We start from the raw sequence: 22224 nt of genomic DNA, 5'->3' as shown, positions 1-22224 counted from the left end.
GTCTGTAGAGGATACCCTGTATTTTGTAGACAGTTTTTTTATTTACTGCCGGGACGACATCTGGGGTTTCCCAGTTCGTCATAATCTTCCTCTGAAGAGCTTTATGAAAAGGCACCACAGGATCCTCCTGTGGGCCCTTGTCAAGAATATCCGTGAGGTCATCTTGTTGGAAAGATTGTGAAGGTGCAGACCACCCCATAAACTCTGTGATCCTGGCCATTAAGGCTCTATAGGGGGGGTTTCAGCATGCTCCCCCGGGTCTGGCCTAGCAAACTCCACCTCAGGGGAAGTGTCTAACCCACTTGCCTCATGTAAGGAATCATGAAGATCCTTTAACCTGCGTTCTTCAGAGGAAAATTCCTCTCTAATTGGGGTTACAGGTCCCTGCAACTCAAATGTGTCTTCCTGTTCAGACAATTCACCCTCTTCCATAATTGAGGACATAGTTCTCAATTGTTCTGAACTCATAAAGGGTGTAAACCCCATTTCCAAGGCAGAGGGTGCCGAACTTGTCATAATCTACCTCGAAAACGTCGATGTCGTCGACGTCGTCGAAGGCTTCGAGCGTGGCGTCGAAAACAAAGGCGGAGGCCTCGATGACCTCGACAGAATTGGGATTCTGCTCGACAATCTCGAAGCCATCGTCATCGAGGACCTGGGGATAGTCACTGGGTGTGTCGTAACCGTGACCTTTCTTGGCGTCGACGCCGGTGTCGAGTGCTTCGATCTCGAGGAGTGATGGGACCCACTCCGAGACCTGGAGCGCGAATGGTGACGAGGAGACAAATGTCTCGACTTCGTCGACGAAGAAGAAGCTTTAAAAGTCTTACCTTTCTCCAGCTTCCCCCTACGCTCCTTCAGGGCCTTAGCTGTCATGGACATACAGTCCTCGCACTCCGAACAATGGTGTTCAGCTCCCAAACACCACAGACAAACTCTGTGAGGGTCAGTCAGCGACATCTTTTTCCCACAATCTCGGCATTTTTTGAAGCCGGATCGAGGAGTTGTCGGTTCCGACGAAGAAGCCATAGAGTACGGATCGAATAACTCGCGGTAAATAGGTTTAACCTGACAAAACTGAGCAACGGTATTCCGAGGCACTGAGTAAGCGCGGAAAAACGGAACTGAGCAACGGACGCTGCACGCTGCCTTTATAGGCAGGATGACGTCGACGTCGATACGGCGGCTGTTGAGGGACATCGATTCGGAGGACGTCGACGTGCAGTGCCCTCTACAGAAAAAATGTTCCGAGGCCAGCAGAGCTGGAAGGAGATATCTAAGATGAGGAATACGTCGGAGGACACAATCCCTTTGAAGAGGTTATCTCTGGAGTTTTTCTAAGTCCCTATGGCCACCAAATAAGTACGACAAGCGTCTACCTGCACACCTGAATGTGCCAAATGTGCAGAGAAAGACAGCACATGCTCTAGTGTGCATGCAATAGGATCTATCTCGTTTGCCTTGACCCAGTGACAGAACCTAGTCCATTTGCTTCTGTATCAACTCCTGGTGGAGCTACTTCTTGCCCCTTGAATGATAGCCAAGTTGGCCTGTGACAAGTGCAGATGTTTTAGGGTGACCCGTTCAGGAACTAAGCTGCTTGGGCTAACTTCTGCAGAGCGGCATGAACCACTGTACTTCTGTCAGAATCCCCCTGGTTGTCACTCAGTTCAGATAAATCCTCCTCACCTGTTCCTTCTGAACTGCGTGGAAGATCCTTGCCTTTTTTCCTGCATGTATCCTTTTTTTGGTAGAAGTATGGCCTCCTTCGAGTCGAAGCCACCATGCCGTCTTAATGTAAGAGACCGGCTAGAGACCCCTTCCTGAGGAAGCCAGTCAGAGGAAAAATCCGGTTGGCAGAAAAAACCACTGAGGAGTAGCAGTTCATGACAAAAGATAGAGGAGCGGTAGAAACTGTTATTCAGAGCGTTGGTAAACCTTTCTTTGTGGCTGTAGATAGCTCAGAGGAAACGTCTGAATAAAGCGTGGAAGGCTAACCCAACAGCCCCCAACAAGAGAGGATTCTCCAGTAAGCAATAAGCAAGGTGCAGCAGTATAGAATGCAGGAGCAAAGACAAATGCTGTGGTGAACGGCAAATGGAAACGTTGGAAGGAGCACGCTCCGGTAGTGGAAACGAGAGGAGGAAAGAAAATGAAAGACAGACCAGAGCAGGAATGCACAGTCCACGAGGGGCGTAGGAAGAGAGGAAAGGTGCAGGAGTAAAGGCCGGATAGAAAGGGTGAAAATGGTGAGACCATAAGAGGAGGGCTAAAAGCCTGCCAAGGGAGGAAACAGAGCAGACTAGGGAGTGAGACCCCAAAAGGAAAGAAAGCGAGCACAAGACGCCCAAAAGCAAGGGTGAGAGAAAGGCGTAGCAAGGGAGAGATATAACTGCAAAGGCAGTTTGAAATCAAAGTGTCTGACCCAAATCAGCGAAGTAGCAGGCAGGGTTGCAACGCAACGAGAGCAGGAAGTAGGAATGGCTAGGAAGAAGCGGGAGGCGGCCATGACAGTTGAACAACTAGACCACAGTGGCACGTAGAACAAATACATGATGAGCCATTCAATGGCTGCGGTACCACAGTGGATTCCACATCGCCAGGATGGCAGGCACGTGACAACCTCCCTGCTGGATAGTAGGGTGTCTGGTCCCAATGGAAGGGGGACTTGAGGTTGATCCAACATTTGGAGGAGTTCTGAGATCCAAGGTCTGGCCTGCTATCTTGGAGCTATCAAGATGAGACAGCCTCTGCGACTCCTTGACCTTTCAGATGACCCTGTGAATGAACAGGGTAGGGGGGGAAAGCACATGCTCACATTTCGTTCCACTGAATCTGCAACATCTCCCAGAGAGCCTCTGTCTTGTCCCATCCAAGACACAAACTGGTGGCATCTCCTGTTGCTCAGGGTGGTCGAAAAGGTCTACCCGAGGGTGGCCCCACTTGATTTCCCTCAGGACACCCTCGTTCAACTGCCACTCATGGTTGTCAACTCTCAGCCTGCTGAGTCTGTCCGGCTTCAGGTTGGATTCCCCCGGTAGGTGGACTGCTGATAGGTAAATGTTGTTTGACAGTGCCCACTCCCATATGTCAATAGATAGCCTGCAGAGGGGAGGAAACCTGGTACCCCCTGCTGGTTGATGCAATACATGCATGTGGAGCATCTGAATGCAAACCGACTTGTTGCTGAAAATGGGCAAGCCAGATATCATCTCAAGCCAGTTGATGTGTTCTAGTTGATCCTGCTTCAACCAGATTCTGTGGACACTGTGGTGGTCCAGGGTAGCCCCCCATCCCTCTAGAGACAGGTTTGTGGTAATGGAGACTTCCGGAAGTGTGTCTGTCTGAATGCCCTGCCCACCAACAGGTTGGCTTCTGTCCTCCACCACGAGGTCCTGGTGAAGGTGCTGTGGTATGCTGACTAGGTTCCGCTTGAGAGCCAGTTTCCTGATTCCAAGAGGCTGAGAAATGTAGTTGCAGCCTCCTCATTTTGAGCCTTGTGTGTGGCACCACCAGGAGACAACGAAAAAAATATAGGGACGGAGAACCTTCCGTTCCTGAGTGTGCTCGCTCTTTATAGTCCTTCTGGGGTATATAATGATATTCAATTCTTTCCAAGTCAGTATTGTATCCAATTTACACAAACACCCTATCTCAATGCAAGTAAGGTAGGATTTGATGTATATAGTTATAATATTTTATTATAGTGCTTCTTTGCAATCATGCCTGACAAATCAGTGCCCATAATCCAATGCCAATGCATTTCAGATGACAGTGTAACCATCTTGGACTTTAGAAGGGAAAGGTTCAAAGTTGAAAGGTTACAGGACAACTCTCAGGCCAGCCTGGTTCTTTTTCTGTATGGCAAAGATGCAGGAGTAGGAACAAGTTACTTACCTGTAACTGTTGTTCTCCAGCATGGGTCTGGCATGCTCGTGAATATTCCACGTCAGGCTGGGAATACTCGGTAAAGAAAAAATCAGTTTCAGTTTCACTTCTGAACGGTCTTTCTCCTAACAATCAATCACTGAGCTCTGGGTCATACTGCCCCCAGCCAATGACTGCCCTCTTCCTAAGCCCCTCCTCTGGCAGCCATCTTCAGATTTTCACCGCACGCTCAAGTGTTGGGAGTCCTCGTGTTTAGCTCAAGCTTTTCTGGCTTTTTTTGCTTTTTGGAAGAGTAATACTCTATTTTTCAGTCGATCGGGCCTTGCGCTCCATCGATAAACCTTCCAATTAATGGGGACCCGTTTTTCTGATTCTTCAGTGCCCCTCGAGGGCGGATTTTGTCAAGTTGCTTCGTGAAGGCTTCCAGAAGATCCTTAGGCCTACGCCGCATGAACCATGTCACAGGAAAAGTATTCAGCTCCCCTGTTCAGGATTTGCTCCAGCTGCGGCATGCGGAATGTCTTTTTGGACAAGCATTCCGAGTGCCTTTACTGCCTGTACCCGATGCACAAGGCGGAGGATTGTGCATTTTGGCAGGAGATAGCCCCTCGCACGATGAAGGATCAAGGACTCAACGAGAGGCTACAGGCCAAGGCCCCTGCTCTTGGTGGGTCCCAGCAGCATGCCTCTCCCAGCTTCAAGAAGGCTGAGCAGGCTTCTAAGACCTTTGAGGGCGCCCCTCCCGCGGGGGGTCCAACAAAAGGCTAGGCACCGCAAGTCCACTTCCACCGGGAGCGCCATTGCAACGGGCTCCTCGGCGGCCAGGGCGCGATCGACGTCCCCAGACTCGGTCACCAGTCAACGCTCAGGATCATCGGCCAAGAGGAAGTCGGATCATCCGGCCGAACTCAAGGAGAAGCCTAAGTCCGTCCGCCGCAGAAGGCCAAGGGGGATTGGGGCTTCGACACTCCCATTCACAAGTGGCACCTCAAGTTTATGCGCTTCATGGTTCAAGGGAAGCACTACCAATTCGAGGCCCTTCCCTTTCAAGTTGAAGTCAGCGGCAGGGGTTTTCACCAAGTGCCTGGTGCCAGTGGCGGCGCAGTTGATCCACGTCTACCCTTATCTGGATGACTAGCTCATCCGGGCCAGTTCAAAGGACATCGCTGTCGACCACACAGTGAGGACCTTTTGCCTACTGACTGATCTGGGGTTCTCAGTGAACTATGCAAAATCCTGCTTGACTCGATCTCAGGACGCACTGTATCTGGGATCCCAACTCAACACAGTGTTGTGCCTGGCATCTCCGTCGGAGGAGAGGATAGCGGCCATCTTGGGCAAGGTACAACGGCTGTTGGCCCTGAAGGTCGCCACAGTAAGGTCCATCAAGTCTCTCCTCGGTATGATGTCGTCATGCATCTACCTCATCCAACTATGCAGGCTGCAGATGCGTCCAATACAGGAATTCCTCGATGCCCATTGGATGCAAGTGTCGAGAAGCTTCCGGGACGAGAGCACTCTCGACGAGAGCTTCTGTCGAGCGATTCGGTGGTGGGTAGTTCGCGCACACCTGTTCGGAGGTGCGAATTTTCCAGACCCCACTGCACCAGGAGATGGTCACGACGGACGCCTCCCTGGAGGGATGGGGAGCTCACACGGAAGTCTTCACGCAAGAGACCTGTGGCTACCGGAGATCTCGGTGCACATAAACGTGTTGGAGCTGTGGGCTGTGTTTTGGGCCCTCAAGGGCAAGATGGTGCAGGTCTTCATGGACAACACCACATGGTGCAGGTCTTCATGGACAACACCACCACAATGTTTTACATCAGGAAGCAGGGGGGCACCAGTTCCTTGGCACCCTCCAAAGTAGTGCAGGACCTATGGCACTGGGCCGTCGCCCAGGGGATGTTCCTCATCCCGTTTCATCTGGCAGGAGTGAACACAGTCGCTGACTCTCTCAGCAGGGAACTTCGCTCTTGCCATGAGTGGACCAAGTGAATCACCAGTTCAGCAGGTGGGGCAATCCCCAGATCGATCTATTTGCGACAGCGACGAACACCAAGTGCCGGAGGTTCACCAGCAGCTTTCCACAGCCGGGGAGCATCAGGGATGTATTCTCATTCCCCTGGGACGGCCTGTTTCTGGATGCGTTCCCGCTGTTGCTTCTTCGACTAATCAATCAATTCAGACAGTCCCGGTGCAGGATGATACTCCTCGCACTGGTGTGGCTGAGGCAGATCTGGTTCCCAGACCTTCGACATGTCAGCGTCCCCTCCAGTTAAGCTTCCGGTGGTGGTAGAACTTCTCGCCAGGGAAAGAGGCGCAATTCTGCACCAAGAACCAGGATCGCTGAATCTGAAGGCCTGGCTCCTGCACCATGAGAGTTCGAGGGTTACGATGTCCCAGCGGACTGCAAGGAGGTACTTGCCAAGGCCAGAGCATAGTCTACTCTTAAATGCTACAGACATAAATGGAAGAGGTTCACAGTTTGGTACCGTACACAGAAGATCGACCCTCTACGAGTCACGGCTTTCCAGGTGCTACCGTATTTGCGGTCGTTGGCCAAAGCAGGGCTGGCCCATGCCTCAATCAAAGTTCACACGTCGGCTACCTCCCGCTACACCAGATCTCCGGGGACAGTCGGCGTTATGGTCACACGTCGGGTTAAGGAGTTTGTCAAAGGACTGTTACTTCCGTTCCCACCAGTAAAGGCTCCAGTCCCGGAGTGGGAACTCAGTGTGGTACTGACTAGGCTCATGGGCCCTCCATTTGAACCTATGCAGACCGTTCCATTGAAATTCTTGTCATGGAAGACAGCATTCCTCGTGGCCATCACCTCTGCACAACGAGTGGGTGAGATTCAGGCCCTGTCCTGTAAGCCACCTTACTTAATTTTTCATGACATGAGGGTGGTGCTGAGGACACATCCCTCCTTCATGCTCAAGGTGCTATCAGACTTTCATCTAAACAAGCCCTTGGTGTTGGCTTTGTTTCCGCCTTCGTCACCGGCTGAGAGGACTTTGCACTTGCTGAATGTGGCTAGAGCGCTGAAGTTCTATGTGGACTGCACAAAGGGTTTCCGGAAGACGTCGCAACTTTGTGAACTTTGGTCCTGTGAACCAGGGAAGGCCTTCTCCAAGGCTTCTATTTCCAGGTGGCTCTCCGGCTGCATCACCCATTGTCACTGGTTGGCAAACCGACTGCTGCTTGGCCGTCGGCAAGCCCACAACCAGAGCGATCACTGCTACTACGGAATTCCTGTCTGGTGTGCCCTTGCTGGACATCTGCAGGGCTGCCACGTGGAGGTTGACACACATCTTCACGAAGTTCTACTGCGTCGACAGGGATTCCAGGGGGGAGTACAGAGTCGGCCAAGCAGTGCTGCGCTACCTGTATGCTTGAAGGGAAGCATGGTGAGGAGGTAAGAGATGCTTAGGTTGAGCCTTGACACCTCCTGTGTTTGTGCATGTGGATACTGCTATGCATTCGTTATTCATGAGCATGTGAATCCATGCCAGACCCCATGCTGGAGAAGGAACAAGTTACTTAACTGTAACTGTTCTCCAGCATGGGTCCACTGCCTGGCTCGCTATGAGCGAGCGGATCTCCGCCAGAAGAGTTGCCATCCCAATCTGTGGGAGGGGGAGAGGAGATTGAGGTATCAGTAGGCAGAAGACCGAGGAAACCACAGAGAATCCACAGGTCCTCAAACCTTGCCTGCCAGGACTGAAGATGAAGGGCAAGCCTGCCCCCCAACGGAGAACTGTGAATCTGGATGGCACCATCACTGTTTCTTCCCTTCTGAGGCTGGTGCCTGGGAGGGGGACTGGAAGAACCCCTTTTGTGATTATTTGTGCTGCTTCAGTCAGTGCTAGCAGGGTGACCCATCAGGCTGCCTAGAACGGCGTTCTCGGAAGCACCAGAAACCACCAAAGGAACAACCTCTGTCAGAGCATTGGGGAAGGGTGGGGGGGGTGGGGGAATACGACGACTCTTAGACGCAGGATTAGTTAATATTGCCAGGGATTTTGCTCTTTGGAGGCTGTTTTTCATCTCGTTAAGCAACTCATCTGTAGATTAATAGAATAAGTCCACTCCCTCCAATGGCCGGTCAAGAATGCGTTCCTGCACGTCAGGGTTAAACTTGGTTGCCTTAAGCCATGTAGTCTTCATATCGGTGGACACACGTACAGCCTTGCATGCGGTGTCTATATGTGGCACTGTTGACTCCATGTCTTCCTGGGCCACGATCTTTGCCTCTGCCAGACCCGCCTTGACTCTCGTCTAACTGTGCCGGAACGCTTAGGAAGGAATTCTGCTATCTCCATCCATAGTTTTTGGTTCACGGCAGCTAGCATGGCGTCAGCATTAGCCTGCTGCAGGTGGAGCGTAGCATTGGAATATATATCTTCTTCTTCTAGGAGTTTTTTTTCCTTGCCTAGCATGGCCGATGTAGACGTGAAGGCTTGTGACTTTGCATACATCAAAGCCGCAGCAATAGCCAAAGAGTGAGGCTGCGGGTGCACCGACAGAATGAGGTAGGCCCCCTCCACCTGCCGATATTTGGCATCTAGGCGCTTGTTTGTAGGCTGTTTAGAGTGGGGTTTTATCCAGCCCTTCTTTGCCACAGACTCTACATCCTTTTGCAACGGGATAACCGTTTTGGTGCTTGACCGAATTTTAAGCACCTTGGCCAAGACCCCAGCCTCTGTTTGCTCAACCTGCGGCACCCCCAGGTATTTCACCACTCCCACCAGCCTTTCATGGAAGATCCTAGCTGATGACCCCCCCACTGTGTCCTGCTGGTATGGGCCTGCTGGAGGAGTGCATTGGGCAGTTGCAGCATGCAGATGAGTGTCGCCGGTGGCAGCACCAGGGGTGGGGCCGTTGCATTTGGCACCTGGATCTGAACCATGAGATTGCATGGGGGCCGCAGGGAGCATGTCTTGAATGACCCCTCTGCGTATAATGCCCATTTGAGGCAACCCCAGAGTGTGAGGAATTTCTCTAAGAACCTGTCCTTGCATGCTGTTGAGGGGCGTTCCTGCGTGGGTCCTTGGGCCTGTACCTGTTGCTGTGCTCTCCCCGCACCTTGCCTCGGGTAGCCGGGGTCGGTGTATCGCCCCTGCATGGATGTAGTTGGGTATGAGGTGCACCAGGTGACTGGCAGTGACTAATCCGACCTAGGCACGTGCTCAGATCCCTGCGCACTTGTTACGCTCACTTGGCTCCCACAGAGGCGTCGATCTGGACTGGACTGCTGCGGTCTCCACCAATGTGACACGTAGGGCAGAGATGACAGACTGGACTGGCCCACCTAGCTTAGTTTGCTTGGCCCGTAGGAATATTCTTCTGCAAGTGGAGAAAGGGAATTAACCACCCGTGGAGTTGAGCGTAAATCCCCCCCCCCCCACCCCGCTGTTCTCCCCACTGATCACCTTGGGTGTTCCCCCTTATAGTCTCACCTGATGATTTGAAAAGTTGAGCTCTCCATCCTGCATTGAGCGCAGGGGCGCGTAGATAACCAGTTGCTTCACTGGCTCGAAGGAATTGGTGAGTTCCAGGACAATATTGACTCCGATATTCCCGGCAAGACGCCGTAAGTATGTAGTTCGTAAGAGGTCAAATGCCTGACTTTCACTCTTGTCCGATTCCTTGCAGGTTGCAGCTTGACCCTACTGAAGAGTTCCTCGTGGCAACTGGTAATGTTCTGGTAAGGATTTGTATTATCCAACACAGTTCGATAAAATAATGTCCATATGTAACCTGTTGCTTTCTCCCTTATTCAGGCGCTGAGAGAAAGTATGAAGTCTCGGGGAATAATGCCTCCGGCGGTAAAATCAGGTAAGTCTGTTGTGGTGAGGACGGTTCCCCTTGTTAGTCCCTCGTTTCACCTTGCTGTCCTTTTGTTTCCCTTTAGGGGCCGGGGTTCGGCTAGGATGCAGTGGAAGCTGCGCCGACCCGTGAAGAAGAATAGTACCCCCGGTGGTAAAATCAGGTAAGTCTATGGGGGGTATTCCTCTGTGTATTTCCTTGGCTCACCTTGCTGTTCTTGTCTTCTCCTTAGGTGCCGGAGTGCGGTGGTAACATGCAGGAGGATGCAGTGAAATGTGAAGATGCTGCGAAGGCTGGTGAGTTCAGCGCGGCGCTGCAGCAGGCGAGGCGACGCGCATAAAATAACTTCTTTCTTCCAGCTCGAAGGCGCAATGGATCAGGAATTCAGGTAAGGATCAAAGGTATTGCTCTTGTTCTAACCTTTTCTCCTTCTTTCTCCCTTTTTCTAGGAGCTCCAAACTCGAGGCGGGCGTGGCAGAAGACTGGATGCAGACTTGCAGGCACGGTGAGCGTTACGCTGCTGGATGCAGAATAACGCGAAGCGTGTGCTGCTCGTCGGGCGTGGTTTAAATAGCCTCCAAAGTAGTCCCAGGTAAGTATTCCTCCTCAGCCCCACCAGAGTAAAAAATTAGTCCCTTCCAAGCCTCGTTTGGCTTGGAGCTCTTGCAGCATGGTCTGCATCAGGTAAGTTTTAATCTATGAGGGGGTTGTTGGGCTTGCTTGGGGTAACTTGATGCCTGCTTCCGGGGTTGCTGGACTTGGTCTGGGTCCCCGGGGGTAGGCATCATGACACACTGGAATGGTGAGGCTTAGGATGCACCGCCATTTTGTCTGGCGGGGAAGCCATCTTGTCTGGTACTGCACCAAGTGCTTGCTGTGTGAAGACAGTCATACTGGGACCAGTCTCCGCCTGCTTGCTTGACTGCAAAGGTTTGAACCTTCCCTGCACCTCCGGCAAGGGACTGGAAGGCAGACTGCACTCGGCCATGTCGCCGGTAGTGCACGTTATACTGCGTTTAGGCGCCCCCTCAGGTTTGCGCCCAGTATCAGAGCTAAGCCTCTCTGGGAGATCCCCGGTACCAGAGCCTTGCAGTCCCTCAGCGGCAAGACCGGGTGGATCGTTGGACCTCTCAGCCGTATGGCCGGTAGCTTGTAGAGCCACGGTCCCCTTGCTGGTACTAGGGCCTGGAAGGCCCCTCCCGCTTGTGCGCTTCCGAAGGAAGGAGTCGCCCTTCAAAGGTGCAGTGGAGAACAGGGCCCCTACCTTTGGCCTGGTCTTCTGCCGGACGTACCCCTTGATGTGCTCTGATGATCTTGAAAACAGCTCCCTCCACCTGGCCAAGCAGTTATTCAGTGAGTGCGGGGTGAGCGCATCTCATGCCGAGCAGCCAGCCCAACCGTGGTCCTCGCCAAGGCATAGCACTTGGGGATCCAACATGGGGAAGGAGCCCTTGCAGGCCAGACACCTGCTGAATCACACTGCCATGGACATGCGCCGGGGAGGAGCATGGCACCGGAGGACAGAGTACTTATGACTCTGAAGGAATTAGCTAGATGGAAAAAAAAGGAAAGAATATCCCTGGGGAAGTTGTAGCATGGAATTGCAAGCGAAAAATAGGGTCTCGGCCACAGCCCAAGGTGAAAGAGGTCCTCTCCTGTTGATGCAGAAAAAATGACTAGGGAGTGGCGCTGGTTGGCGGAGTCAAGGGAGTGCATGCTCCCGGGGCCATGCCCCCACGCACGTCTAAATTTAAAAGGGAAGACCATTTTTCTGGTAAAAAAAAAAAGGAACAAGTTACTTACCTGTAACTGTTGTTCTCCAGCATGGGTCTGGCATGGATTCACATGCTCATGAATATTCCCCGTCGTCAGGCTGGGAATCCTCGGTAAAGAAAAAACCAGTATCAGTTTCGTTTCTGATCGGTCTTTCGTAGTAATAACCAATCACTGGTCTCTGCGTCATACTGACCACAGCCAATGACTGCCCTCTACCTAAGCACCGCCTCTGGCAGCCATCTTCAGATTTGGAAGCACGTGAAGTGGCAGTATGACCAAGTGAAGAGCCGCAGAGGGGTAGGCGGGAGGGTTCGCATGTGAATCCATGCCAGACCCATGCTGGAGAACAACAGTTACAGGTAAGTAACTTGTTCCTTCTCCAGCATGGGGTCTGGCATGGATTCACATGCTCATGAATAAAGAATACATAGCAGTACACACATGCACAACCACGGGAGGCGGCAAAGGCTCAACATTAAGCATCACATCAACTCAACATTAAGCATCTTACCTCCTCACCAGGCTCACCTCAGGCGAACAGGTTGCGCAGCACTGCTTGGCCGACCCTGGACTCCTCCCTGGAATCCCGGTCGACGCAGTAGAATTTCGTGAAGGTGTGCGTCGACCTCCACGTAGCAGCCCTGCATATGTCCAGCAGGGGCACACCAGATAGGAACGCCGTGGTAGCTGCGATCGCTCTGGTGGAATGGGCTCTCGGACGGCCAGGCAGCGGTCGGTTTGCCAACCGGTGACAGCACATGATACAGCCGGAGAGCCATCTGGAGATGGAAGCCTTCGAGAGAGCCTTCCCCTGATTGACAGGTCCAAAGTTCACAAACAGTTGTGACGTCTTCCGAAAACCCTTCGTGCGGTCCACGTAGAACTTCAGCGCTCTAGCTACATCCAGCGAGTGCAAAGTCCTCTCAGCCGGCGACAAAGGCGACGGGAAGAACACAGGTAACACCAAGGGTTCGTTGAGATGGAAGTCCGACGGTACCTTGGGCATGAAGGAGGGGTGCGTCCTGAGCACTACCCTCGTGTCGTGGAAAGTCAAGTACGGGGCCTTGCAGGAAAGGGCCTGGATCTCTCCCACTCATCGTGCGGAGGTGATGGCCACAAGAAAAGCTGTTTTCCACGATAGAAACTTCAACGGGGCCGAGTGCAGAGGCTCGAACGGAGGCCCCATGAGCTTGGTCAGCACCACGTTGAGCTCCCACGCCGGGGCCGGAGCCTTCACCGGCGGGAACGATCTGAACAGTCCCTTCATGAACTCTTTCACCAGACGATGAGACCACAAGGACGCCCGCCCCGTGGTTCTGGTGTATCGGGAGATCGCAGCAAGATGAATCTTGATGGACGCGTGTGCCAGACCAGCGTCAGCAGGTACGGCAGTACTTGGGGAGCCGTAATCCGTAGAGGGTTAATCTTCTGTGCGTGGCACCAGACAGAGAACCTCTTCCATTTGTGTCCGTAGCATTTAAGAGTCGAGGACGCCCTGGCCTTTGCAAGAACCTCTCTGCAATCGGCCGGTATGTCGTATCCTCCAAACTCTAGCGCTGCAGGAGCCAGGCCTGCAAGTTCAGCGACTTCGGGTCGTGGTGGAGGATGGCGCCTCCTTCCCTGGAGAGTAGATCCGCGTCCGCCGGCAGCTTGATCGGCGGGGACGCTGACAAGTCCAGAAGGTCCGGGAACCATATCTGCCTCGGCCACGCAGGTGCGACGAGGATCATCCTGCACCGTGACCTCTTGAGCTGGTTGACGAGCCGGATTAGCAGAGGCAAGGGAGGGAACGCGTAGAGGAACAGGCCCTCCCAGGGGAACGAGAAAGCATCGCCCATGCTCCTCGTCTGGGGAAACCTGCTGGCGAACCTCCGGCACTTGGTGTTCGTCGCCGTCGCGAACAGGTCGATCTGGGGTGTGCCCCACCGTCGGAAGAGGCGATCCACCAGATCCTGCCGTAGTTCCCACTCGTGCCACGAGCGCAGCTCCCTGCTGAGTGAGTCGGCGATGGTGTTTTTTATCCCTGCCAGATGAAACGGCACCAGAAAAATCCCTTGGGCGACGGCCCAATGCCACAGGTCCTGCGCCTCCTTGGACAGCGCTGGGGACCTGGTTCCGCCCTGTTTCCTGATGTAAAACATGGTGGTGGTGTTGTCGGTGAAGATCCTCACCACCTTGCCCTTGAGGGACGGAAGGAAGGACCGGAGGGCCCAAAACACTGCACGGAGCTCCAGGACGTTTATATGCAGGGACTTCTCCGTCGGGAGCCAGAGTCCCCTTGCGTGCAGATTTTCGGTGTGCGCTCCCCACCCTTCCAGGGAGGCATCCGTGGTCACAGTCTCCTGGTGGGCTGGGGTCTGGAAGTCCATGCCCGCCGTCAGATGCGCGCGGGTGCCCCACCACCGTATCGCTCGTCGGAAACTCTCGTCGAGCTTGATCCTTTCCTCGAAGCTGCCCGTCGTCTGGATCCAGCGCGCATCCAGGAATTCTTGCAACGGGCGCATCCGGAGCCTGCACATGGGAATGAGGTAGATGCAGGAAGACATCATCCCGAGGAGGGACTTGATGGACCTCACTTTGGCCGCGTCGGCCACCAACATCCGTTGCACCTTGCCCAAGATGGTCCTGGTCCTCTCCTCCGACGGGGAGGCCAGAAGGGACACTGTGTCGAGCCTCGCTCCCAGAAACAGTGCGACTTGCGCGGGCACCAGGTGGGATTTGGCGTAGTTCACGGAGAATCCCAGGTCCGTGAGGAGTTGGACGGTCCTTGCCGTGTGGACCACGGCGAGCTCCCTCGTCTTGGCGCGGATGAGCCAGTCGTCCAGGTAGGGGTAGACGTGAATCCCCTCGCGGCGCAGCTGCGCCGCCACCGGTGCGAGGCACTTGGTGAATACCCTGGGTGCCGACCGTAGTCCGAAGGGAAGGGCTTTGAACTGGTAATGACGCCCTTGGACCACGAATCTGAGGAATTTCCGGTGCCCCTTTAGGATGGGAATGTGGAAGTAGGCATCCTCCAAATCCAACGACGATAGGAAGTCTCCTTCCTCCAGCTGACCCAGGACGTGCTGGAGGGTGACCATCCGGAACTTCTGCGCCTTGATGAACTTGTTCAGACGTCGCAGGTCTAGGATGGGGCGCCATCCTCCCGTCTTCTTCTTCACAAGGAAGTATCTCGAGTAGACTCCGGAGCCCCGAAGCCTCTTTGGGACGAGTTCGATGGCGCCCTTTCTGAGCATCGCCTTTACCTCCAGGAGAAGTTGAGGGACGTGAAGTTCTTTCCTGGCCACGGGGGGGACGCGCGGGCACCTTCTTTGAAACTCGAGCGCGTGGCCCCGGGCCAGGGCGTCCAGCACCCAACGGTCGGTGGAGATGGACTCCCACACGCTGACGAAGCCCGCCAGCCGGCCTCCCACCGGGGTGCTTCGGTGGGGGCCCGACCCCACGGCCGGTTCAATCCTGCTTGGACGCGGCCTTGCCGCCTTGACCTCCTTGGCGACGACGGCGGGGTCCGCTAGACTTGCCTCGTCCTCTGTAGGCCTCTTGCGACGACGAGCGGGCCGCTTGACGGTAGGAAGCGAAACCGCCGCCGGAACCTTTGGAGGCGCCCTTGCCTCCGCCGCTCCGAAAGGGCGTCCGTCGTTGCTGCAGGACTCCAAGGGCCCGGGCCGTCTCAGTATCCGCCTTGATGGCCTGAAGGGAATCGTCCACTGTCTTCCCAAACAGGTTGTTCCCGTCGAAGGGCATGTCCAGGACTCTGGTCTGGACGTCCTGCCGGAAGTCCGTAGCTTTGAGCCATCCACGACGTCGAAGGCAAACGCCGTTGCCCAGCTGGCGGAACCCAGTGTCGGCGATGTCCGTCGCCACGGTGATGGCGTGGTCCGAGGCCACCTCACCTTCCTGCAGGATCTCCAGGGCCTCCGCCCTCTTGTCGTCCGGCAGAAAATCCAGCAGGGGAGCTATCTTGTACCAGAGCTCCCTGTCGTAGCGGGCCACGATAGCCAAGGCGTTGGCCGCTTTAATCGTCGACGAGATGACTCTACGTCCCATAGCATCCAATTTCTTTCCCTCGCTGTCTGGCGGGGAAGTCGATGTGGAGGCCGCACCCCCCCCCGCTTTCTTCCTGGCTGCCGCGGAGACGACGGAATCCGGGGTAGGCTGCGCCCGGAGGCATAGGGGGGCCGTGTCCGGGACCCGGTACTTTTTCTCGTACCGGTCTCTTCTAGCTGGCGTCGTGGAAGGGTTCTTGAGGAGGGAAAGGCCCTCATCCCAAATGTCGTCCAACAGAGGCACTGCGAGGACCGTCTTCCTCTTGGCCTCGCGCCGCTGATAAAGGAAGCCTTCCTTTTTCTTCTCCTCAGGGCAGAGTTGGAAAAGCTCGGAAGCCCTGGAGATCATGGAGTGGAAAGATCCGATCTCGTCGGGCGGAGAGGCCCTGGTGGGAGGCGACGACGGAATATCCTCGTCGTATGCCTCGTCGTCCGTACCCGTCGCTGCCGTGTCAGTCCCCGTATCATCCCCTCGGGTGGACGGGGAGGAGGGCTGGACGGGGCGCGACGGTTGAAAAGGAGGTGGTGGATGGATCCTTCTTTTCTTGGTAGGGGGAACACCAGAAGGTCCCGGTTCTGGATCCCCCGACGGGAGAGGTTCCTCCGTCGGTAACGGTAGCCTCGTCCTTATCTCGGAGCATAAGGACTGTATGGCCAACAAAATGGCCGCCGAGTTGTCTTGCGGCGCTGGCAGAGGGGAATCCGACGGGCGAGCAGGGGCCCCGTCGGTATCCTCGACGATGTCATCGTCACCTGCGTCGGGGTCCATTCCGACGGGCTGGCCTTCTTCCACGCCTAGGCCGTGGCTTAAGACCTCGATCAGCTCCTCTTCTGAGGTTGAGGCCGAATCTACGACGACACCCTGCCCCCCCTTCTTCTTCCCCACGGAGGGTTTCACGGGGGTCCTATCGATGGGCACAAAAGAAGACTCCCTCCGAGGAGGCAGGGAGATTCTGGGCCCTGAGGTCGCCACCACTGGTGCAGCCTCCACAGGCTGAGCCAGGGCCGCCGCGACCGTTTCGATAGAGGGCTTGGTCGGATGGATCAAGGCCTTCACCACCTTAGGTGCGCTCACCGCCTTATCCTTGAGGGAGGGGGCACTGCCACGCTCCTCCTCTGCCTTAGAGCTCGACCGGGGCCTCTCCAGGAGCTTCGCCGGGTGCTCGGCCTTCCTCTTACCCGACCCAGAGCGTTGGCTCGTGGTTGATGGTGCCGGGGAGGGTGCGCCCTGCCTGGCGCCCGTAGAGCCCGACCGTTCGGCGCTCCCGGTGCCAGCGGACTCGCGGTGCTTGGCCTTATGTTGGGCCCCCGTCGCCGGGGCGCCCTCAAAGGTCTTAGAAGACCGCTCGGATTTCTTCTTCTTCTCGCCAGACGGGCTCTTACCCTCCAGCCAGTTGGCGAGACGTTGATGGCGGTCCTTCATGGTCCGTTCCGACATGTTGCCGCAAAACGCACAGTCCTTCTCCACGTGCGTCTTGTCCTCATGAAGGCAGTAAAGGCAGAAAGAGTGTTCGTCCTCCTTAAAGACGTTCTGCAGCTGGCATCCAGGGCAGACCCTGAACAGCTTTCCGGGCGTCGAGCTTCCCTTCTCCTGGGCCATCTCCGAGACCGGGCCTGAGAAGCTTCTGGAGTCCTCCGAAGTGTAGCTCGACGAAATCTTCACCCTTGAGGGGCACAGACGAATCCGACACGGGTCCCCGTTGATCGGATGTAGGATCGGTGGAGCTCGAGGCTCTTTTGACCGAAAGAATCGAAGTTTTTTGTGAAAAAGCGCGAAAAATAGCACTAACGCTCGAGAGCAATAGCACGAGGATCCCAACACATGAACGTGCGGTAAAAATCTGAAGATGGCTGCCAGAGGCGGTGCTTAGGTAGAGGGCAGTCATTGGCTGTGGTCAGTATGACGCAGAGACCAGTGATTGGTTATTACTACGAAAGACAGATCAGAAACGAAACTGATACTGGTTTTTTCTTTACCGAGGATTCCCAGCCTGACGACGGGGAATATTCATGAGCATGTGAATCCATGCCAGACCCCATGCTGGAGAAAAAGGTTTTCCAGGGCCCATTTCCACATGCTGATCGCCAGTCAGGATGAGGACAACCTTGCCCCTGAGAAGTGGTAGGAATGCTCTGAGCACTAGCCAGATGGTGTTCAGCTACAACCAGTTCATGTGGTATTCCTGTTCCTGTATAGTCCATATGCCGTGGACCGAGAGGTCGTCCAGTGTGGCTCCCCAGCCCTCGAGCAAGGAGTCTGGTGCTGGTGGCCTGCGGAGAGGGTGGCTGGAAGGGCTTGCCCGTCCGTAGGTTGCAGTCCCTAGACCACCAAGTTAGGTCCGGGAGGAGAGATGGAGGATCGTCGCAGACTGTGAGCCCCGGTCCGGATTCCATGAGGCTAAGAAGTGTAGCTGAATCTTCCTCATCCTTAGTCTTGTGTGCGGCACGGCTAATAGGACCGCTGCCAGTAGACCCAGAAGATGTTGGTACCACCATGCCGAGGTCACCTCTCTGCTGAGGAAGTGGGCGGTGGTCGAGATTTTGTCCTCCGACGGGAAGACCTTCTCGGAGCACGTGTCCTAGATGAGGCCCAGTAATGTCAGAGTCTGCGTGGGTTGCAGCTGTGATTTCTTGTGATTGAGCGAGAAGCCCAGATTGTGCAGTGTGTTCATAAGGGCATGGGAAGAGTGGTGAACCACTTCCGGAGATGTAGCCTTGACGAGCCAGTCATCGAGGTATGGGTATATGTGACGCCCATGCACTCTGAGGAGGGCCGCCACAGCATTAATGAGCCTGGTAAAGACCCTGTGGGCCGAGTTGAGGCCAGAAGGAAGGACCTTCCATTGGAAATGGAAGCCCAGGATCCTGAACTGTAGGAATGAACGATGGGGCTGCCAAATCTGGACGTGCAGGTATGCGTCCTTCAGGTCCAGGGGGCACATCCAGTCTCCCTTGTCCAATGTCTCCGCTATATAAGCTGGCGTAACCATCTTGAATTTTTGCAGGGGTAGGGAGAGGTTGAGGGTGGAAAGGACCAGCACAACTCTCAGGCCCGCCTGGTTCTTCTGAATGGGGAAAATCCTGGAGCAAAAGCCAAAGCCTTGCTGGGAGGCTGGGACTTCCTCCAATGCCTGGCTCTCTACGAGTGACCAGATCTCTGCCAAAAGAGTTGCTGTCCCAACCTGTGGGAGGGGAGGGGAGGAGGGAGGAGAGGCTGGGATAGGAAGGCGGTACCCCGTGGATACTACGGAGAGGATGCAGGGGTCGGCGAAATTCTGTCACCAGAAATGCGCATGGAGAGCAAGCCTGCCCCCCACTGGAGACATGTGGACCCAAAGGGGCGTGCCATGTTTTCTTTCCCTCAAAGGCTGATGCTGAGGACTGGAAAAAGCCCTTACTTGCCCCTCCACCATATTTTTTGTTGTTTGCACCAGCTCCGAGACGGCAAGTGGTCCGGCTGCCTGATCTGCGTTCCTGGAAGCCGCGGTACCCTCCATATGTACGACCCCTTTCTGAGCCCTGTTGGGATTGGGGGTACAATTTGGGCGTGGTCTTTGTAAGAATGGATAAAGACTTTGCCATCTGTGAGCTGTTTTTTTCTTTTTGTCCAGCTCCTCATCCATAGAGGAGTGGAAGAGGCCCCCCACACTCCCCATGAACAGTAGATCTAGACTGCGCTCATGGACATCCAGGTTGAATTTTGTTGCCCGGAGCCAGGCCATGCTTCTCGTGTCTGTGGCAATACAGGTGCCACGGCCTGAGGTATCGATATGAGCCACTGTGATTTCCATGAGGTCATGCGCCACCAGCTTACTTAGCCCTCAGTTAGCCCCGCTTTAAAGCATGATTGGGTCTGGGAGGGGAGTTACAGGAGGAAGTCCGCAATTTCCAGCCATAATCTCTGGTTGGCGGCAGCCAGCATGGCATCCACATTGGCTTGACGTAGAATAGAGTTTCTTGCCATATGCCTCCAGGATCATATTCTCATTGCCTAGTAGCGTCGCAGAGGAAGAGACTGAGGAGGCCTGGAGTATGGTGATGCCGCAGAAATCACTGGTGTGGCTGAGGATGGGCCGAAAGCAAGAGTGTATCCCCTTCCACCTGCCTGTGCTTGGCGCCCAGGCATCAATTGACCGGCTGGGCTGAGTGTTGTTTGGCCAGGGAGACTACATCAGTCTGCATAGGAATCGCGATTTGGCAGAAGGGCGTCGCGTGAGGGCTTCAGACAGAACCCCCCTCTGCCGGCTGCTCGACCATTCGGGTTGGGGGAGGCCCAGGTACTCCGCCAGACCAGCAAGACGTTTGTGGAAGGCCCTGGCTGAGGATGGCATGTCCGGATTCTCCTCCTCATCCGTATCCTGCGGATCTGGAGGATCTTGAGTAGTTGGCGCCAGAGGCTGGGTTACAGAGACCACGGCCGGAGGCAGCAGAGGCTGCAGTGGAGCCCCCTGGAGCCGGCTGGGGTGCCGGAGGAGGTGGCAGCGCCAGGGCTTGGGGTGTCGGCAGAGGCATATATGGTGCCTCTAGCATTGTGGGGAGGACTTCCCCGATGGCGAACTTGATGATAACCCCCATCTGAGGTGACTTCATGAGGCCGAGGAACTTCTCGAAGAGCACCTCCTCACTGGCCAAAGAGGTGGCAGGGGTTGCCGATGGGGTAGCGGGGAGCTCCACTGCGTACCCTGTCCAGATGGACGCCAGGTAAAGCTGCCCTGCGCAACTGAGGGGTAGACTGTAGGCCATGTACCTGGTTAAGCCCAGTCCCACTTTGACACTCGTTCTTCGCCGAATTCCTGGAATGGCGTGGGACGGGTGTCTCTTTCTGGCACAGTGGCCATTTGTTTGAGGTGTCTGCGACGTGGTGCTCAGCCCTCTGGGCCTGGTCTCGTCCAGGACTCTTGCGTGTGGAGCACAAGGCCTACCCTGCTCCTCGCGCCTAGGCCCGGTAGGTGGGACACCCTCGAACCAGGGGTCTGTAGAGCTGCATTTAGACACCCCCTCGGATGTATTGCCGGTATTAGGGTGTAGCCCCTAGGCCATGGTGCCGGTAAAAGGTTGGAGCCCCTCAGGTGTAGACCCGGTAAAAATGTTCCGTTACCTCAGAACTGCACCCGGGAGGATCCAAGGATCCTTCGACCCGAAGGGCAGTAGCTGAAGCAGCCTCGGTGCACGTGGCAGTAAAAAGACCTGACCGGTCCAACCCGCGCAGGAGAGTCCCTAGGATGGACACTCCTTCACAGGGTGCAAGGGAGACCATCAGCCCTACCTTGAGCCTGGTTCGATGCTTCACGAAGTTCTTGAGATCCTCTGGAGGCAACCTCTGGAAGAGCTCCCTCCACCTGCCTAGTATGTTCTTCAGCGCCATCAAGGACAGCGAGTCACACGCTGAACAGGATTGCCAACCTTGGTATGGGCCAAGTCAACGTAGGCAGAGTGCGTGGGGGGTCTGAGGTTGGGAAGAGCTCGTTGAAGGATGGACACCTGCTGAACCCTGTAGAAGTCGACATGCACCGGTGAGGAGCCTGACGCCTGAGGGCCGAGTATCTGAATGATAGAAAAAGACAAAAAAAAAAAAAAAAGAAGAATATCCACGTGTGGAATTACATGGCCGAAGCCAAACCCAGGAGCGCTGGTGAATTCGGCCTGTTCCCATCGACACGGAAAAGGGGACTGGGGTGTGGCGGCGGAGTCACGACAGCGCATACTCCCTGGGCCACGCCCCCACCCACCTCTAAATTTAAAAAGGTGAAGACTTTTTTTTTTTTAATGGTGAAAAAGGTTCTGTCTCCCGTCCCTTGGAAGGGACACCCATACAGTATGGAGGAAAGGGACGGGATGTACGAGTAATTAGAATGTTCCAATGACAACAGTAAAACTGGGCAGATGAGATGGCCATCAGCAGTTCAAAGGGAACCTGTTTTTTCTTCTCTCTCATGTTGTTGAAGTGTCCATGCAAACCATGTGCAATTTTGATTCAGGGTTAAAGGGCTCAGGCCAGTTGGGAATTAAAATGAATGTTTGTATGCAAATGTGTAACCAGGTCATGATGCCACAACCTATCATTGACGCTGCCCAAGAAGGGGTGTATGCTATGAATATGATCTGAAGATGGTAGTTAAGATCAGTGGCCAATGAGACTAGAAGAATTGGAGAAAGATGGGATTTCTTTGTATAGGGTTTGTCCATGTGGGGGTGGATTGTGATATAATTTATGGGAGTGCTTTAACTGTTGCAAACATTTATATAATGTGTCAATTTACATGGTTCAGAGGGACTTGTGTTAGTTTGACACAGCAGCGTCATCAGTACACTTTTGTACAATAAACTTGCTTTAGATACAAAATATGTACTTGCTTCCTAAGTGGTGGCCCTGCTTTGGGTTAAGGCGATTAAAGGCCCATCCGCACGTCTGCGGTGTGCTGCCTCGCCAAGCAGTAGTGCCTCGTAAATGTATGCAAAACTGACCAGGTAGCCGCTTGGCAGTTGACTGATTGGGACAACCGCCCGCCCACCTGCCAATTTATGGCAAAATGAGATGACTGATGCGATCTATCTCAAAGATGCCTTGCTTTGAAAGTGCTTTCCCTTTATCCACTGGCACACAAGTCAGAAAAAGCTGCACCGAACTCCTAAGGGCTGTGACCTGTCAATATAATATTTAAGTGCTCTCTTGACGTCC

This window comes from Ambystoma mexicanum, chromosome 2p (assembly GCF_040938575.1).
Source record: "Ambystoma mexicanum isolate Mex_15411 chromosome 2p, UKY_AmexF1_1, whole genome shotgun sequence".
In the NCBI taxonomy this organism is placed as follows: domain Eukaryota; kingdom Metazoa; phylum Chordata; class Amphibia; order Caudata; family Ambystomatidae; genus Ambystoma; species Ambystoma mexicanum.
Note: the sequence above shows the minus strand (reverse complement) of the source record.